Source organism: Canis lupus, chromosome 11 (assembly GCF_003254725.2).
Source record: "Canis lupus dingo isolate Sandy chromosome 11, ASM325472v2, whole genome shotgun sequence".
Lineage (NCBI taxonomy): Eukaryota > Metazoa > Chordata > Mammalia > Carnivora > Canidae > Canis > Canis lupus.
This window is the reverse complement of record NC_064253.1, coordinates 58,777,732-58,786,672: the sequence shown is the minus strand read 5'-3', so window position 1 is coordinate 58,786,672 and position 8,941 is coordinate 58,777,732. Positions and strand designations below refer to the sequence as shown.

Here is an 8,941-nt window from a genome sequence, read left to right as displayed (position 1 = left end):
AAAAGAGAAATAGATCCAAGTTAGTACAAGCCAGATGTTATCTGAGGAAAAATTGAAATTAGGAATATCTATGTTAGGAAACTAAAAATCAATACAAATAGATAATGTGATAAAGATGTTAAAGCATAAGTTCTGGAGATGAAGAATCATAGTCCCAATCCTGGCTATTCCACTTGTAATCTCTTTGGTAGTATGCAAATCAGCTCTCTGTGCCTTAGGTTCCTAATCTGTATGTTAATAGTATCTGTCTCACGTCGTTTTTATGTTGTACATTATAGTGTCCATAACATAATTAATCATATCTGTTTGCCCATATTTTTAGTGATAGTTCATTATTATCCTATTTTCTCCAGCAAAAGCGGTGTAGGAAGCTCAGATATTTGGGTTGAGTTCTTAGTCCTGGTGAATAACACAGTTGTTGGACCTATGCCAGCTTTATGGGTTATCTGTTACTGGTCTGTACCACGGTGCACTACTTCATAGATCCTCCTCTATTTATCATTACTATATAACAAAGACTTCACCCATATTCTTAAAAAGTCTTCCATTAATTATCACTAACCATCAACACATATGATGTACCAGTTACATCATCTGCTTCTTTTTTTTTTTAAGATTTTATTTATATATTCATGAGACACACATAGAGAGAAGCAGAGACACAGGCAGAGGGAGCAGCAGGCTCCATGCAGGGAGCCCGACATGGGACTCGATCCCGAGTCTCCAGGATCACGCCCTGGGCCAAAGGCAGGCGCTAAACTGCTGAGCCACCCAGGGATCCCCTCATCTGCTTCTTTTTTTCTCTCTCTATAAAGGCCCCATCTACCCTTTCCACAGATCTTCCTGGAAATAACAGATTACTCAATTATAAAAATAAATTTTGCTCTTTTGTGTGAATGTTTTTATTTCTAATATTACCTATTTCCTAGTAATATATATTTTAAGAGCTAATTAACAGCTCAATGTACTTTCCTAATAATAGAAGATAATTGTTTTAGAGTAAGAAAGTGGCTACAGTTTAATTAGTATCTATTTTATTTCAGGTATATTTTTAGGTTTAAACAAATATATATATATATATATAAATATTTATACTAATATACTAACATATACTAAATATATATATATACAAATATATATATATATTTACACACAAATTTATATATCTATATCTATCTATCTATCTATCTATCTATCTATCTATCTATATACACACACGCACAAACATTATATTTGGAAACCAAATAATGTTGGAGGAATACACATCTAGAAAATGTCAGGTCCAGAATCTGGGCATATGTTCTGTGTACCACACTACGCTGAAATATCTCTTCTCAACTTTTATATAGAGAACTTTTATCTTTTAGTCAGATTACACTTATATGCTTTCTAGTTATTCAAATGTGTACAGATCTTACCTTCAGAACTGTATTAAATCAATTTAACAGAGTAATGCTATTTATTGAAACCATTTAAGAGAAAAAATGCAAACAGTGGATGTAGAGTGCCTCTTACCCTTCTATGTTATTTTTAACTTTAAATGTTGAACTTTATGAGTATCTGGGGAAAAAAGGAGTTCCTATTACTTTATTTTTTTCTCTTTTTCCCCCTGTTATTTTAGAACAATTGGTAAAGAGTGATTTTTTGCTGTATGATTCATTTGAGGCATGGTTGGCTCTATAGTATAATGGACCCAGTACCAAATGAAAATGTAGGGCCCTGGTTTGGAGCAGGAAATCAGTTTATTTTTCTCCAGAGCTCACAACCCTGACCCATGCAGACACCCAAGGGATTGTAATGTGCATGCTGGGATGTACTCAGTTATCTGGCTGGGTAACAGGTGAGAGTTTTCCATCAAGTCCCCTTGGTAGACACCATTGAGTTAACCTGCCAGAGCCAAGGAGGCGGCTACCTTGCCCAGCCCCAGATGCTGCAATGCTCTCATTTAAATCTGACCCTATTGACTCCATTTATAAAACTCAAATTCAAAGATGATTTTTAAGTGATGACAACAAACTATGAAAGTTTAAAAAGTGGAGGGCCTTTTTTAAGTGCTGGTTGCTGCACAACTTCACTGATCAATGGAGTCAACTCTGATTAGAGGAATTGATAGAGACTTCAAATACAATTCCTTTGGAAGAATTATACTGTTGTCCATAGTTAATGCTGATTTCTGCTCATAAAGATAAGAAGAACCCAACATTTTTCTAGTAGATGCCACTGGGATATTAGGCTCAGATTATTGAAGATGGACTGGAAACATGCCATTAGGCTATCTGCCTCAGTAGGGACATTGGGGGTTATAAGAATATTTGACAGATACAATGGAAGAAAATGATAATTCAGATCAAATAAAAGGTATGATAAAAATACCAGGGAAGGAGAGGATAAAATATTTTGGGGGGAAGAAAGCAATGTTGATATATATTGTTGGATCAAAAGAAGAAAGGTGGGAATATAGTGGGAGTAAGACTGAAAATGTTAGTACCCGGCTGTAAAAGCTTTACATTTAAATTGGAAAAAGAAAAAAAAGTTTGAAATTCAAAAGCAATCCATTAAAGGGGAATGATGCGGACTGGTATTGATTGATTTAGATTTTAATTTTATTGACAGGAATTTTGTTCCCTGATAATGAGTTTAACTCAAGACAACCACGTGTTCACAAAGTTTATTTGCTAAATTACAAGCTGTCAAGAACTGTGATATAAATGGGGAAAGGTAGGAATGAGGAACCTGAATGCTAACATTTTGGTGCTCTTTAGAGCATCCACGTAGAAATAAGCTTTGTAAAGGGAGAAATCTGGGGAATAATAGCCCAGAGCAAGTATAAATTTTTTAATTCATATAAGAACCAAACCAAATTACGAAGTGTGATGATAGAAAATGAAAAAAGTCAGTGTGGAAATTACAGAATAATGTCAAACTCATAACTGCAAATGTTGAGGAAATTTTGAAATTCCTGACAAAAGAATTGTGTTGTGAAGGAGAGAAATATCCCTCCATATTCCAATTTTTAAGGAATAAGAGCTGAAGCCAAGATCAAAGTAGAATAATAGAAAAAAAATAGATGATTTTAACTAAGACTGCCTTAACAGTTTTACAAAACAGAAGCCACAAACAACTGTGTGTAGGTGGGATATGAGTTAGGTCAGAAAACACACGGAAAGAGACACTCATAGTATGGAGAGTAGATTTTTTTTAATTGATTTTTTCACCATTGTGTTTAATACGTTCACTCAAAATTAGAGCTGGCAAGCAACTTCCATGAAAGGAAGATTAGCAACAAAATGGGATTTTATACTCCTCCAGGGTGTTAGAATTTTCAGTATATCTTCACGGTAGTCCTAGAATATAATCAGACCAGAGTAGCATCAGATGCTAAAATTCCTCTATTCCTCTACTGCAGCTGTGAGTTCCAAACTCACTACTTTAATATTATGAATAATTAAATCTGTGAAATAAATTAATTTCATATGCCTATTTTCCTGGTCAGAATTGTTTCCCCAAAAATTTAAGTGTTGAAATCCTAACCCCCGTTATCTCAGAATGTGTCTGTGCTTGGAGATAAGGACATTAGATAGGTGATTTTGGTTAACTGAAGTCATTAAAGTGGGCCCCAATCCAATATGACTGATGTCCATATAAGAAGAGATTATTAGGACACAGACACATGGAGGATAAACAGGTGAAGACAGAGGGCAATGTCATCTAGAAGCCAAGGACATATATTTCAGAAGACATCAATTCTGCAGACATCTTGATCTTGGACCTCTGTCTTCCAAAGGAATGAGAAAATAAATTTGTTGTTTAGGCCATCCAGTCTGTGGTATTTTATTATGGAAACTCTAGAAAACAAACACACCCCTCCTACATAAATTCTAAGAAAGACTTATTAACTGTGACTAGAAAAGTTTAAAGGCTGTCCAATTGATACCCAGTTATACTGTTTTGGAAAATATGTGTTATGAATATATTTACTTACATTCAAGTATAGTATTTCTAGTATTCCCCCCTTATCTGTGAGAATATATTCCAAGACTCTGGTGGATGCCTAAAACTACTGAATCTTATAGAATAAATCTTTATAAGAACTGAATCTTATAAATACTGTGATTTTTCCTATGCATACGTACCTATGATAAAGTTTAATTTATAAATCAGGCACAATAAGATGTTAATATCAATACTAATAAAATAGAACAATTATAATACTATGCTCTAATAAAAATTATATGGATGTTTTCTCTCTGTCTCTTTCTCCCCAAATGTCTTATTGTACTATACTCACCCTTCTTGCAATGATGTGAGATGAAAAACTGCCTACATTGTGGGATGAAGTGAGGTGAATGATGATATATGTCATGATATAGTGTTAGGCTACTGTTGACCTTCTAACAGTAAGTCAGAAGGAGAATCATCTTCTGGACCATGGTTAACCACAGGTAACTAAAACCATGGAAGGTGAAACCTTGAATGGAGGGACTACTGTAGGTGTGGATAGGAGGGAAATGCCATGAAAAAGAAGTTTCTGAAGATATAAACAGAGCACACTTTATTTTTTTTTTTCAGAGCACACTTTAAAAGAGTTAATGGCCATACTTTTTTTTTCAGATCAATTCATTTGTTAAAGTAAATTAGAGGCAACAAAAACTCTTTTCTTTGAAAATTAAAGAGCTCTTTTCTGAAATGTATTTCAGATGATTCTAAGCCTTGAACATTCTGCGGATGCCCTTTATGTCTAAATAAGAACACTTTAACTATAATCAAATCATCATTGAGACTTTGCAACTATCTAATATTTGAATTTCAGGAGGATTCAATATTAATAGGAGATATATATGAATGACTGATTCATTTATAAGCTGGTTTCAGAAATGCTGCCCACCTTAAATCCCCTTTTGAAATATCTTCTCTTTTCTCTTTATTATTACCATTTTCCCAATGAATGCATCAGTTATTCTCCATAAATACTATTAAATAAAACTAGTGGTGCAAATGTTTTTCTTTGTAGGTATGGGGCAGCAGATGACAATAGTAGATGAGGCAAGTAAAAAACTTAACATATTAAACATCACTATCCTAAAATTAGATGTCCATTACACATAAAAGAAAATTCTCCCTGGGTTTCGTTTCTTTTCTTTTCTTTTCTTTCTTTTCTTTTCGTGAATTCTCCCTGGATTTCTTATCTTTTCTTTCTTTCTTTCTTTCTTTTTCTTTCTTTCTTTCTTTCTTTCTTTCTTTCTTTCTTTCTTTCTTTCTTCTTTCTTTCTTCTTTCTTTCTTTCTTCTTTTTTTCGCTCTTCTTTCTTTTCTTCTTTCTTCTTTCTTTTTGTCATTTCTTTTCTTTCTCTTTCTTTTCTTCTTTCTTTCTTTCTTTCTTTCTTTCTTTCTTTCTTTCTTTCTTTCATCCATACCAGATACCCAACCAACTGAACCACCCAGGTGTCCCTTGTCTCTTAGGCTAACTTTCTTCAGCACCAACTGTCAGCTTTCCCTTTGTCCCCATAAAAAAAAAGGAAAGAAAAAGAAAAAAAAATCCATGTTTGTTTCTTATATAGAGAAATTGACTTTTTTGTACTTTCTATCTGGGATATGCTTAGAAGGCCTCATTTTTCATGCTCAACTACCACATTATTCTGTTAAGGTGCTTTACCTGAGACAAAAAGAATTTCTCTTCCTAAGAGGAAGTTACTTTCCTTGGTAAATCAACTGAATCAATTGGTATGCAGCTTTTTCTTTTTTGTTACTTTCTTGCAAGCAATGATTAATGAGAAACTAAGACAACAATATGAAATTAATGGAGAACTATTGGAGATAAAAGAATTTAAACTAAAAAATTCTATATAGAATATAATGTCCTTAGAAGTAGTAAATAGCAGAAAATATAACAATGATGGAATAACTGTTGTGAATACACATACAAAAAGTCTATAAAATTCTAAAGAAAATAAAGCAATGTCATGAGTAGAAAAAATAATTGATAAGTCAAAAATGCAGTGTTTTAAAATTCTTAATACACTTCATCTACATGCAATTCACAGTAGGGCTTCTGATGAGTGGAAGACTTTTCACATAATCATATTCTTGATCATCCTTTTTTCTTCGCTCCCATTAGGTGATTTAGGGAATCATTCCCATTAAAGCTATTTTCCTTGTTTGGTTATAATCCTTGAATAAAAGTCAGGAGAATAATCATCCTACATTGATAGCTACCTGTATGTCACAACAACTCTGGTACTAGCATGATGATACTTTTGTATCTTTTTCTACCCCAAAAGAACAGCAGGTGGCAAGGATCTTTCTGTGGCAATGTGTTAAAGAAAAAAGCTCTCCCATAGCCTGTTTTAAGACCATGGTGATGAGCAACTGCTACCAGAGGTTGCTGCTTTTCCTCAATCTTAGGTCACTCTCCCTACCTAGCTTTTCAGTTCTTTATCAGCTTTTAACATTCATCCATTCATATCTCCAGAACTGAGATATGAATCAAATCAGTGGTTGACATTAATATCCATCTTTCCATCTTTTCTGGTTTTGTGTTTATCTGAAGTTGAACAGATACTGATATTGGTGCAATCTTGGATGTAAGATCTTCTAAAATTAAAGCTAATCAAAGACAAAAATGCCCTACTCTGTGCCAAATCATTATGCTGTGTACCTGAATCTAATGTAAAATTGTATGAAGTACTTCAATTAAAAAAAAAGTCTTCTGTAAGGTAGTGATCCATATCACTTGATATGCTCAAATAGACATTCCAGGGAATATTCAAGAGAAATATTTTAGACATGCTTTATATTAAAATTGTCTTAAAGATTATTTTATTTAAATATATCATTAGATTTCCAAACATCCTGTGTGGTGCTTGCTCTTGGTATCAATAAAAAACACACCTTTACCTTTTTTTTTTCCTCTACAAAAATGTATTTCCATTGCCTAGGCATGTTTGTGACTAACTTCCTATTTATCCCAAGGCTGAACTGCACCATTCCATGTTCTTTTACCATCTCTATATACCTTGAAAAATCTTTCTTTTCTTATTGCCAACTATGCAAATTACAAATGTACTGTGACAACTATTTCCTTTTGCATGCAATAACTTGGGAAATGTAAAAATTTAGTATGTATCTTTTTGAGAACCATAAAATTAATTCCTGAACAAATTCAGTACCATGAATAGATTTCCTGTTATGTTTTTCCCAATAATTTCATCTAATAAGAAAACTAGGTATTACTCTCTGGATTTCCCCGGTCCCCATATCTTCTCCTAAAATTATTTTTTGTTTGTAATACATTATACTTCATTTCCATAGGCAGTGTTGTTTTTTATCATGTGTTAGTCTACAGATTATACTGAAGGCACAAATATTATTTTAATCATTTAACAGGGAAAAAATAGGGATCCCTGGGTGGCGCAGCGGTTTGGCGCCTGCCTTTGGCCCAGGGCGCGATCCTGGAGACCCGGGATCGAATCCCATGTCGGGCTCCGGTGCATGGAGCCTGCTTCTCCCTCTGCCTATGTCTCTGCCTCTCTCTCTTTCTCTGTGTGACTATCATAAATAAATAAAAATTTAAAAAAAATAACAGGGAAAAAATAAAGAATTTAACAGGGAAAAGTTTGAAATGGAGGCTGTGTTTTCTTAGAAAGTATTAGATCTCTCCAGATGCCATATTGAATGATCAAAACACCAGAATTCTTCCATCTGGTGAAGTTTCTAATGAATTTTTGTCTGATGGATTAAAAATAGTTCTGAAAGAGCGTAATACAAAAATACTGAAACTACTGAAAAAAACAGGAGAGATAGATGGATATTCCATTATTAATTAGCTTTTGAACATTTCTTTATCTTAACATGATCACTCTCCTCTCATTTTTAAAGATAATAATTCAGGATTTAGCAAGTTCTCCTTTCATCATTTGACAAAGGCCACGGGAGTTTGAATAATATTTCTTTAGAATTGCTTTCATAGAAACTCTGAGCTATCATTTTTTCACTGAGGCCAAACTTTGTGTAAAAAATAATGCAGATGTCTACAGAACTTGCTTATAAGTTTCGGATGTTTATGGGCTTTAGGTTAATACCTTCTCTTGAGGAGGCAAACTTTTTGTATACTTCATGAGAGAACTTTAGAAAACTTTACTCTATAAACCCACAGAGTAGTGGTTTTAGATTTCTGTCATCTCTTGTGAAATTGAGCCCTAACTTAGAACTGTATTAATAATGCTTTATCTACTCAGCCATCCTCACTTCCTCCAGTTATCAAAATAGGTTTCACTTGGACCTCATTTTTGTCCCTTAGATGGTTTCATCAGGTTTCAAGAACCCTTACAGAATGACTGTCACCTCTTCTACAGAAATAACCTAAATTCCCTTAACCTGAAGTACTAAGGTTCAATAGTGAAGTGAGTTAGCCATCAAACCTGTGTGACAATGTCAAACATGAAGCTTTTTTTTGAGAAAGAGAATATAACTATTTCATGTCTTGTAGTACTTGGAAAACCTACATTATCAACGTTATATAGGAACTTAAAAGAAGAAAATCCAAGCAACTTTCAAATTTATAATAACAAAAGCTACAGAAAAAAATTCAGGCTGTAAAAAAAATGCAGGCTGTGCTTATGATACAAAACAGTGAGCAAAACAAAAACGACACAAAAACCCAGTCAATTAGTTAAATGTAGAGGTGTGTATGTGCATGTATGGATAGTTTGAGCATCAACTGTCAATCCTTCAATACACCTATACCAAGGAAATCCTTATGTAGGAGGGGTTAGAGAACATTTTTGATGATTAAAAGATAGTCTTACTTCCTTCCTTTCATTTAAGATGATACCTTGCATGACATAACTCATCTCAGCTATGTATTGTTTTCTACTTTACCAAGAACTTACCTATTCATGATGCAGTATTAATGAGTTTCCACTATCCAAAGCTATAATTTCTCA

At 33.6% G+C, this 8,941-nt stretch overlaps 1 long non-coding RNA gene across 1 annotated transcript; it reads right to left on the bottom strand.

Annotated features, from left to right (window-relative positions):
- Positions 1 to 3,176: 3,176 nt before the first annotated feature.
- Positions 3,177 to 5,167, bottom strand: LOC112650149 (uncharacterized). Its single transcript, XR_003129995.3, has 2 exons — positions 4,886 to 5,167; positions 3,177 to 3,344 (listed from the first exon to the last, which is right to left on the bottom strand). It is a non-coding gene; the product is annotated as an uncharacterized LOC112650149 (long non-coding RNA).
- Between the last annotated feature and the right edge of the window lie 3,774 nt (positions 5,168 to 8,941).